Genomic DNA, 11,187 nt, shown 5'->3' with positions numbered 1-11,187 from the left:
CAGTTTTCTTGATAGGTAAAGATGACTCTAGTGACAGTGTTAGAAAAACTTTGGTCACAAGGATCTCAGCAAGCAGGATGGAGAGACTGAAAAGTTTCTTCATGGTGACAACTCTCATCGCTCTTTTCTGGAAAGCTAACGGAGCCACCTCCACACTCTTGACTCCTTTGATTAGCTAATGATTACCCCCCCAGTAAACATTATCACTAGTTGATTATGCATTTTTCATATTTGCTTCTTGTTTGTTTCCCTTACACTCCCAACTGAGCTGTAGCTCCAGGAGGGAGGGAATTTTTGCCATGTTTTCACCCTTTAATACTGCATCCAGGACCATCCATTAATATGTGCTCAAGCAATATTTGTTGAGTGACAGAATAAGTGATTTGACACTTCTTTCACCTCCTAACTGTGGTGGGGCCAGTTCAGAGCAGGAAGTGGGAAGAGAAATTTTTCCTGTTTCTTCCATAAGACAGAAGGAAGACCAGAAATATAGTATAGCTTGTAGTTTCTGGTGCAATCTAAATTTCTTCACCTTTCATTTCCTGAAACTACCGGGAAGCTCAACGAACTATAAAACTGATGTAACCTTCCTCAGCAAATTCTCCATCAATGCTCAAAAATCCTTGTAGGAAATATCTGAGAATTTTTCCTTCCGTTCCTGTTTTTTAATCAAAGTAACTGACCTGGGGAAAAACCTAGTCTTGCCCTCTCTGAGACTCAAACTGAGGACCTTCAGATTATGAAATTGACACTCTGCCTACTGTGCCAAGAAGGCAATTGCCCATGATCTTTCACATTTAAAATAAAATAACAAATATTATTTTCCAAGCACCGCTGTTTTTTTTGTTTCCAGCATTTAAGAAATGCTACCAATGTGACTTGAAAATCACTCCATGTAAGCCAGTGCTGGACCCAAAGGATTTCACACCCAAGATGAGTGAAGTCCAAGCCTTTCCAGTATTCACCCAAGGATAGGTCCATCTGGGCTGTAAGACTGGGGGCAGTGATGCCTGTCTTTGCTGCTCTGCTGTTCTAATGATGTGGTTTGTCCTTCCCTCAGAGCTCTCTTACACCTCAGGAAGGTGTAAGGCGATCTTACACCTTCCTGGTCTCCTTTGTTGAAAATAAACATAGGAGGTGTTTATTTACTATTGGTTCGCTGATGGCCGACTAAAAGAATGAATGAGTGGGTGAATAAATAATCCTCATATTTGTCTACAGTTCAAACTTCTCTGTCTTGGTCTGTTTTATCTTCACTTACATCTACATGACTGGAGACATTCTCCCTACCAACCAGCAACAAAACAACAACTTAATAGAAATCTGCTGTTCGCTTTGTTTTGTTTTGTCATGTACCATTAATTATACTGAGAGATCTATGGAGATTATCTCATATGGTCCAATTGGATTTTGGCAACAAAACTACTTATCAAAATCTACACTTTCAAGATATAATGGAAGTGCAAGTAAGTTAAGTATTGCCTCTACCATCCCGGAGCTTCTAAGTGGCAAAGCATGAGTCAAGAAGCATACTTCTAGATTCTATAATGTACGCCCTTTCTCTGCTCCAACTCAAGATGTCTCTGTTCTCCACAGTAGCTCATTCATTCATACATAAATATCTCACTTTCAGCCTCCTTTATGTTGGCCTTTTGGACTTAGACCCCCCACATCAATATTGATTCGTTGTCCTCCTTCAAATCCCACATCCAGTGACTTGAAAATTACTGAGCACTGTTGTGCAATTCTTTTGAATCCATCACTTCTCTTCCATTCATTTAGTACATGTTCACTGGACAGCTGTCCTTTGCCAGGCACTGTACTGTGCTCAGGTATTCAGAAGGAAATCTGATGACTGCAGACCTCAAGAGATGGGAGGATAAATATGGACAAGAAACGATCCATTTCTAGTTTCACTGTTTTGTCTCTCTGGCATTTACAGATAAATAACTCATTCTAAAATATCAAGTTTAATAACATCACTCTATATTAATTTATCTTTGTGGTGGTTTTTTCTTTTTACTATATCCCTTTTTATAGTTTTTCCCCTTTTTATAGTTATTTAGCAATTAATCTAGGTTGCTAATAGTAATTGGTACATGCATTACCATATACATACCTGATATTTTACAGTCTATTATAGAATCAGTGTTAGACCATTCAAGTCATATATAGAAACCTTATCATCATGTAAGTCCCTTTATTCTAACACCTTTGTGGTGTGTATATAGTATATTCAGATGATGTGTTATAATTTTTGCTTTCAGGCATCAAAAGCTTACTTTAAAAAATAGCAAAAGAGAGAGAGAGAGAGAGAGAGAGAGAGAGAACTTTAAAGAACTCCAGAGAATAACGCTCTATTGTCTCTACCCAGATATTTCCTATTCTGCTCTTGTTCCTTTGTTTCTGATGTTCCAAATTTCCTATCAATTCTCTTCAGTCTTAAATCTTTTTTTTAAAACCATTCTGTTATCAGTGAATTTTCTCAGTGTGCTTTCAAGAAAGAATGTATTTATTTCACCTTTATGTCTGAAGGATATTTTTGCTACTTAGATAAAATTTCAGATGGACAATTATTTTCTTTCACCGTTTAAAAAATATTCCTTCTTTTCTCTCTAGCCCCTACGGTTTCTGATAAGAAGCCTTCACACACACAACACCTTTTCCTTGTCCTCTGGCAGCTTTCAATTTCTTTTCTTTAATTTCATTGTGATGTGTCTGGACCTGATTTTCTTTGAGTTCATTCTTCGTGAGCTTTCCTGAACTTCTTGAATCTGGCTTATGTGTTTTGCACTTTCCCGGACTGTGCTGAATGTCGGGCAAAGTTGCAGGGGACACATGGAGAAATACAGAAAATGTGTATGCCTCATCCTTCGGGGATCACACCTCCTCCGAAGAAACGGGACTTACTATAAACTGGCAGTCTACATACCTATGTCTTGGAGAGCCCTCACCAGCCCTGTCTTGTCCATTCCCATACGTCAAAATTCAAAGAAATACCCCCAAATACCCGCCACTTTCTCATTTTCTTGAGGCTTGAAATCACCCCCTGGAAAGCCAACGTCGGACAAAACTTGGAGAATGTGGGCATCGATCCCACTACCTCTCGCATGCTAAGCGAGCGCTCTACCACTTGAGCTAATTCCCCAAGCACGTCTTACGGATCCTTCCAATTTTTCTTTCAGGAATAGAAGCGCCGGTTTCTGCTTATTATTCGCTGTTTCTGATGGCCAAGAGCAAGGGGCAGTCAAGGCCATTAATGCAGAACTGGAATTCAGCGAGGAGCGCCTCTTCTGCAGACTGCCCCCCGCTAGGGCGCGGGGAGGGCACCGGTTCCTCTGCGCGGAAAGGAGGGGGAGAAAGTCGCTAAGAGAAAAATCCGGTGTGGCCCAGATCTCCGGGTGCACATTCCCGGGAGAGGAGCGCGCCGTTTCCAGCGCGGTAGGATTCCGGGCAGCGAGGGTCGGGTTGCTCGGCTCCCCCGGGATGGGGACCACGCGCTCGGCGCCGCTGCAGCCTCAGGAAACGGGCGGTGGGGACCGTCCTGGGAGGTGGAGGCAAAAGGAGACGGTTGTTCCCGCCCAGTTTCGAACCGCAAGCCCCTAGTGTGTCAGGCGAGCGTGAGGACCCCTAAACTACGGAACCCGCTCGCCCCGCGGGGCTTTATCTTAATTTCTGAGATCGCGTTGACTGCAGGTGCAGCGCTCCGAGCGGCGGCCACCAGCGACCCAGCGCGCGAGCACAACGCGACCCACGAAGGGGGCTCGCGGGAGGCACCAAGAAGCACCGGCGCATCAGAGCGGAGAACCCGCAGCCGAACCTTGCCGGGTACAGAGGACGGGGGAGCACCAGGGGAAGCGAGCAGGCGCGGGCGTAGGAATTGCGGGGATGGGGGGAAGGCGGGGCGGAGGCGACGCCTGTTACATTGTTTGAGTTAAGAGCGCAGGGCTCGGGGAGGGCGGGGCCGCGGGAGCGCACGGCAGAGCGCACGCCCTCTACGCGGGAGAGGCTGCGCGCCCCCCCCGGGTGCCCGCCCGGCCCGTGCTCCCCGCTCCCGCCCACACTCCCCGTGCTGGTGCCCGGTGTCCCCCCGCCCCGCGTCCTTCCGCCAAACCCTTGACCCGCCTGGCGGCGCGATCCCCACCATCGATCACACGCCTGGACAGTAACTGATCTTGGATCTTTCTTTTTCTTGTAAGGGCGCACCCAGCACCGGGGCGGGGGCCAGGACTTCGCTTCCACCGCATGGGATGAGCTGTGCAAGGTGGAGGAAGGCGGCGCAGAGCCGGGGGACGAAGCCCGGACCGGACAGGAATCCCGGGGAGAAAGAAGGGGGCCCCAGCCTGGCCAGGAGGGGCATTTTTGTCAGAGGGGGTATTGGGGGAGTCCCTGAGCGCCGCGGGTTCCAGGGGGGCAGCGCGGACGCCCATTCCCTGTTCTCCCCCGAGAGAAGCCGTTCCCGTGGGGCAGGAAGGGCTCTCAGCTCTTTGAGATTGAGATTCACAGGAATCTAACAGGATTCACAGGAAGGGTTAGCCTGGGAAATGAGAAAGGGAATAGTAGTGGGCCCGGAGACGGCTGACGCAGGTAAGGATGTGTGGATCTGAGGCCTCTGTTCAGGGCAGCACTGAGAGATTACCTAAAAGCAGAGAGGGAGGGACTAGAAGGTACTGACACGATCCAGGCTCTGAGGTAGATCAGGGACAAGGTGTGGGGCAACAGGCACTAGGATGTGGTCATCCCTGGCTGCCTGGGCCTCACCATTTCTGTAGTGCATCCATTGTTTCATGACACCCAGAACAAATTCCTCCGGATCACCAAAGAAATTATTAACAGAACCAATGAAGACCTTTCCCAAGGCCATACCTGTGCCCCAAGACAGATTTTTCTCTAGGGACTCAGTCAGCTGCAGATTGACCCAACATGCTGTCCGTGCCCAGCAGGAAATGCTATAAGGTCATTCCTTTCCCAGCAGTGGACAGAATCTTGTGAGAGTTTGAGCAAGGGTGTGAGGTCAGGGAGGTCATGACCCATAGTGGGCTGAGCAGTGGGACAGTCCTTGCATCCATCCCACTTACAGACACCAAGGGTCCAACATGAGGTTCTGGGAATGGAGTGGCTGGGGTCTTAAGAGGTGCAAGGCTGCTTTGGGACTGTGAGGTACAGTCTGGAGAACTGAGGAAAAGACAAATCTCATATGTGGCTGTGCTGAGGAACTGTCTTCTTGCCGTTCAGGGAGGCCCCTGCCCTAGCTGTCAGCCTCTCAATTCTTCCACTCTTGCTCCAGACCCGATAGAGTTGACTCTTTCATCACTGAGGCCGTTACTCCAATGTCACTGCCTTAGAGGACACTTTACTGGCCTTTCTAGCTGAATCAGTACCCTACCTGTCCCTCTCTTCATCATCTTTATAAAACTCTGTCCTGAAAAGGATACTAAATTATTGTCTTATTTTCCATATTTCCTCTAGAGTATAATAAGCTTCTTGACAGGTTGGCAGTATAGATCCTCTCAGGGTCTAGAGTTAGGATGATGCTATTCTTAGCTATTGGCTATTCAGACATTAGTGACTTGGAGAGGAAGAGCTTTTCTCTGTGTTGTGTTCTTTCATAGGGTAAATTCAGGAAGAGACCTTTCTTAAACTGAGGCAACATGCCAGCTGAGAGGCCCTTTGATTTTCTGCAATGGACAAGATAAATGGGCACAGCTGAAAGGAAACAAGATTATTCCACTTGTCATTTTTGAATATGCATTTCTGTTTTGCAAGCATATAGTACGTCTCTTGGAGCTCTTACTGACTTCATGGTAAGGCAATTGCCATGATTAATTTGTAAGAAATAGAAGTAATCTGATTTTCTTAGTGCCCTGCATGATCATATATAGTGGTTAGTACTCTTGTTGTGACTGTAGTGGGGATCTGAGTATGGCAGTCTGGAATCTACTGCTTTCATTCCCTCCACTCCAAAACTGAACCTAAGGCTTTGATTGGAAGCTAAGTTTTGTTCCATTCAGAAGAAATATATAAAGAAAACCTTCTGTGCTTCTTTTTGGGCACTGTTGGTCAAATCAGGAGGGGAAAGAGTATCTGAGTTTTCTCAATTTATTGTTCTCTTTCTCTTTCCACCTCCATTCAAGGCAGTGCTCACTTTAAAAAAAAAAAAAAGATTTATTTGAGAGAGAGCACCAGTTGGGGGGAGGGGGAGCGGGCAGAAGGAGAGGGAGACAGAATTTCATCTCAAGCAGATTCCATACTGAGCTCATTGAGTAAGGAGCCCCCATGGGGCCCAGGGCTCAACCACATGACCATGACATTATGACTCTGAGATCTTGACCATGAGATCACAACCTGAGCAGAAACCAAAAGTCAGATGGTTAACCCACTGCACCACCCAGGCATCCTCAAATTATGTTTTAAGGATGAGAGGCCATACAGCTGCTTTACCCAAGGGAATTTGCAAAGTCTCAGAAAAATGAAAGAACAGGTTTGTTTGTTTTTTTTTTTTTTTTTTTTGAAAGAGCAGGTTTTGAAGGTAAATAAGAATGACTTATTTTTTCCTAGAGTCGCATGGGAGAAAACTTCAGGAGTGAAGCTGTTAGGCAGGCCAACCCTCTTCATGAATGGCTTTGGATGCCAGGTAAAGTATTTGGACAGTCTCTCTAGCTAAGTTTGCTGGTGAATGAATTTAGTCTGGACTGTAACTGAATTTGCACCTCAACACCGCTCCCACAAAGGCCAGAACTTAGAGCTACGTGCAAAGGCCAGGAGGAGGGTCAGAGCATCATCAGAGTGGTCCAGGCAGAGAAACTGATACAGTAACTTTGGTGGAGTTACGACACCTTTATTCATTCCACAAATCATTTGAGCGCCTACTGCTGTTCCTAGGCTGTGTGCGTGTGTGTGTGTGTGTGTGTGTGTGTGTGTGTGTATGGGGGGGGGCGGGAATCACAGTGCCTCCTAGGATTCAAGGATAGCTGCTAGGTGGTAGTGACCCCTGGCCCTTGGGTGAGAAACTCTTTTGAAGTCTGCTCTCATATTGAATTTTCTGGGGAGGTGCTGAGGAACACTGCTCTGCACGTGGAGGAATGGCATTCCCTAAGGCAGCATGGTGCATGAGAGGAGCAATCAGTTCTTGATTTTGAAGTTGGATGCAACAACCCTAACCAGAAGGGTGATTGGTGGGACTTTCCTCTTCCAGAGTCTGAAGATCCCAGCGCAGGAGTTCAAAGTGAGTTTATTTTCCTGTGTACAAAATATCAATCGACTTATCTGTGTCAAGAATAAAATGAATCCTGAATCCAACCAACAGAGACGTTAAGAAAACATATACTCCCACAGTTCCTTTTACAAATAGCAGGTTTAGGACTGCAATCAGAAGTTGATGCAAATTTCAGGAGAATAAAAATGCATCCCTTTTGGGAAAATAGGTGGAGTGCAGAGTGGGAGCTGGGCAAGAATCTAGGAGCAAAGGGGCAGAAAGTGCATTTTTGTCTGCATTGGTCAACTTGACAGTCTGGGAGAGAAAGAAGGAAAACGTTTGTGTTCAGTCAGATTCTAAGGGTCATCCAGGTGCTGTGAAGACAAATCAGGCAGGAAGTAGGTCAGGCTATGGGGTAACAGGGTAGGTTGGTAACTGGGGTCATCACACTAGGCAGATGACATTTGAACCTTCTCTCTTTCTTTATTTTTTAAAGAATTTATTTATTTATTTATTTATTTATTTATTTATTTATTTATTTATTTATGATACAGAGAGAGGCAGAGACATAGGTAGAGGGAGAAGCAGGCTCCCTGTGGAGAGCCAGCTGTGGAATTCTATCCTGGACAGTGTGGAACTCAATCTCAAAACTCCAGCATCAATCCTAGAGCCAAGGGCAGCTGCTCAACTGCTGAGCTAGTCAGGTGTCCCTCCACTTCAGAGTTTCAAGGTGACTGATGTTTTAGGCTAAAAATTAAAAAGAGTGATATAGTCTTTTAGGCTTCTAAATGAATTTGAAGGGGGGGGATTGAGTTACTCTAGAACAGTATTATTCACCATTCAGGGGAATGCTTGAGATATCTGATTAAGGCTTTAGTTTTCTTAAAGTTCTACTGGTTACAGCGCGTTGCTAATGTCCATCACTTGCTAATGATCTGGGTAATCTAGATAGCCTTTACCTTGCTAGGAATTTCCAAAGCAGAACCAAGCATAAGTACACCCAGAGGTCTAGTACCAATGAGTCTGTAAGTAGGAAGGCGCTGCCAATGCAAATCCCAACATAGGTTTGTACTGCAGGGAACACACCAGAGCTATTACTAGTAGTTGTCACTAGCAGTGGTGGTGGCATCTGAGTTTTGAATCCAGGGATGTATTTCCTCTTCCAAACTTTATTTTTTTTTTCCAAAAGCACTGTTTTTATTTATACAGAGTCCTAACCACTTCACAGTGGCAGGAGGAGTGGGAGCGGTTCCTTTTTCAATCCCGGGGCCTCCACGATATTGGTGTGTTGTTACCAAACACAGGCAAGTGGTGTCATGGATTTGGCAAACTAACTACAATGTTTAGTCTCTCTCTGTTAGAGCAACAAGGTGAGCATCAATCTCTGCTTCTGAAAGAATTCTGAATTTAAGATTTTCAACTGTAACTACTCCAACTTCTATTTCTGAAGGTTTAAAATCAATTGATAGAACAGTTGATAGGCATGTAATTGCAGTTTCCACTGTTTGTTCAAATGTCTGATCAAATTTCTTCTTCACTTTTTTTTTTCAAGGAAGCTGGTTGACTCTGTTTGTTTAACTCCTGCTGCAGTGGCTTTAAACCCACAGTAGTAACCTGCAGGATCACACTTGTACACCCGAGGGCCTTGTTCTTCATCTATACCAATTAAAATCATACAACAACCGAGAGGCCTCATTTCAGCATTCTGTGTGTAGACCTGAGAAATATCAGCAATTCTTTTGCATAGCATGTCCACAGGAGTCTCATAGCCATACTTGTATTTCCAATTAGCTGCCTCATAGCGTAACCTCTGCACCTGGGATCTGCTGTCAGCTGTCATTCCTGTCATCACACAGCCAATGTTTTCAGTTATCTTGAATGAGTGAGTCACTATGCTGGAATCCAATAATTTGTCAGGTACTTTCTTCTGTGTGACAATTACTGCACAGTCTTTCCCTCTAACAGCTACTGATGTAAGGGCATCCTGGTTAATAGCCTTAAAAGCATATTCTACTTGGTAGAGCCAGCCCTCAGGTGAAAAAATGCTAATGTGACGGTCAAACCCAGCGCTGGAACCCCGGGACATGTTGGTGAACCCACTACTTCAAGCATTGTCTCTGAGCCCCGTCTTCAAACTTTAAAAGGAAAAGTTTGGGCTACATTATCCTACCAGGCCACAGCACAGCCAGGATGGAAGGAGCCCCTGACTCCAGACCCTTCTTTTCTCTTTTCTGACGCTCAAATTCTTTCGGCCTCCTCCCGCACTCTCCCAGCCGTGGTCTTAAAGGAGGATAGAAAAATTCATCCTTTACTGGCCAGGATCTGTTCTCTGTCCTTCTTCTGCCAGCTGGCCTGCCCTCGTGTGCATCTGTGACCCCCCTCCCCCCCCCCCGGGGGGAGATGAATGCTGGCAGGACCCAGGGACCTGTCACTTTGGGGCGGTCAAGCATGGAGGTGGGTGGGGTGGCTGTTCTGCAGGCACCGGCCAGCGAGCTCCATCGCATTTTATGCAGCCACCCCGTCCTAGCTGAGCCCAGTTCCGCACCCTAGTCACCTGGTAGATACAAACTCCAGGTCTTCCCTGTCACCGTGTGAAGGGCTCCCCACCTGCGGGCTGCTTCTCACTACAGCAGGTTCTTACTCCTGACCCGAGATCCCCCTGTGTCCTGCCCTCATCCTTCGGCAGCTTCTCTCTTCTGTTGGTTATGAAATCACTGTCGATTGTTTCCGGATAGACCTGAGCAGCTGAACACTGGAGGAAATTAAGCGGGATTCTCTGAGAATTCTGTTAATTCTCAAGAGAGCATTAACAAAGAGGCAAATGTTCTCAAAGGGGAGACTTTTTCATGCACAATGGGCAGGTATAGAAGATATTATGAGTTGATTTATGCCAGATTCTTGTCTTACTCTTTTGTATGTCTTTTCCCACTCCTCTCATCTTCCCTCAATCTTTCTCAAGGATGTGGTGATGGAACAAGAGTTATAATGCAACTTTTATGAGGACCTCTTTATAATAAGACCGCTTCAGAAGGATTATTGGGTGCACGTTGGGTATAAATAACACAGCATACCACTCCCATTCCCTCACCAAAAGGAAAGAAGCTGCTGAGCCAGCCAGGAGTCGAACCTGGAATCTTCTGATCCGTAGTCAGACGCGTTATCCATTGCGCCACTGGCCCTGCTGACAATGGTATCTTCTAAAGCATTGTTAATTAGTCTTCATGAAGTGCCTGGATTTTTATACCACCCAGTCTCTGGATGTGGCTCTTGGGCACTGGGCCCCCTTCCGCTTTTCTCTGCTCTTCAGTTCCCTGGCTGAGAGAATGTAAAGCTTTGCAGTCTATTGTGAAGACTCAATATCCTGCCAACCTCAGGACGTTAACCTCACGGTGACAGACAGACCTGCAAGCTCCCAATGATGGCGTTTAAGGCTTAGCTGTTGGAAACTGGAAATCAGGGGCCAAGGCCAATGTGAAGGAACAGAATGAAGAAACACTCTTACAAACCTAATGGGATGAATTCTTACCCAGTTTGGGTTTTGTTCTTTCCTGTATTCCCAGGTAGAGAGCATACACAATTGTGGCATTGTGATGTCAGCTGCTGTTTGCTCAGCGATCTTTCTTACCAAATTGTATATTCTTTGAGGGCAGCTCCCATAGTGTCTACAATAACTAATTTTTCATTAAAAGTCTGTGTGCATGGATGAAGAATTGAGAGCATAAAAAGGCATAGCTGGTGGTATATGTAGGTAGGCATTCCGTGTCTGTATTCCGTGCTCTCCTAACCCTGATATTTAAATGGAAGAACAGGGAAGGAGTATGTACAGCTATGGTGTTCTCATTTCCTGAACATAGCTTGGGGGCTCACAAATGGTTTCCTTGCTTCGGAGCTGGGGCTGGGCAGGTCCATTGTCTAAAGCTAGGGACAGACAGTAGGGCTGGGCAGGAGCTAGTGACTGAGAATTAGGGCTCCTCCTAAGTGAATAGACATCT

The 11,187-nt window shown here is 45.9% G+C and overlaps 1 long non-coding RNA gene, 2 other non-coding genes and 1 pseudogene across 3 annotated transcripts; 1 reads left to right on the top strand and 3 right to left on the bottom strand.

Annotated features, from left to right (window-relative positions):
- Positions 1–3,075: 3,075 nt before the first annotated feature.
- On the bottom strand, positions 3,076–3,148 carry TRNAA-AGC (transfer RNA alanine (anticodon AGC)). Its single transcript has one exon. It is a non-coding gene; the product is annotated as a tRNA-Ala (tRNA).
- Positions 3,149–6,277: 3,129 nt separating this feature from the next.
- Positions 6,278–7,226, top strand: LOC140625987 (uncharacterized). Its single transcript, XR_012025231.1, has 3 exons — positions 6,278–6,481; positions 6,559–6,634; positions 7,051–7,226. It is a non-coding gene; the product is annotated as an uncharacterized lncRNA (long non-coding RNA).
- A 1,206-nt stretch (positions 7,227–8,432) lies between these two features.
- LOC140625986 (proteasome subunit alpha type-6 pseudogene) lies at positions 8,433–9,456 on the bottom strand (annotated as a pseudogene).
- Positions 9,457–10,301: 845 nt separating this feature from the next.
- TRNAR-ACG (transfer RNA arginine (anticodon ACG)) lies at positions 10,302–10,374 on the bottom strand. The gene has a single exon. It is a non-coding gene; the product is annotated as a tRNA-Arg (tRNA).
- Positions 10,375–11,187: the final 813 nt, after the last annotated feature.

The sequence above is a fragment of the Canis lupus genome, chromosome 37 (genome assembly GCF_048164855.1).
Source record: "Canis lupus baileyi chromosome 37, mCanLup2.hap1, whole genome shotgun sequence".
Lineage (NCBI taxonomy): Eukaryota > Metazoa > Chordata > Mammalia > Carnivora > Canidae > Canis > Canis lupus.
This window is presented reverse-complemented; position numbering and strand designations above follow the sequence as displayed.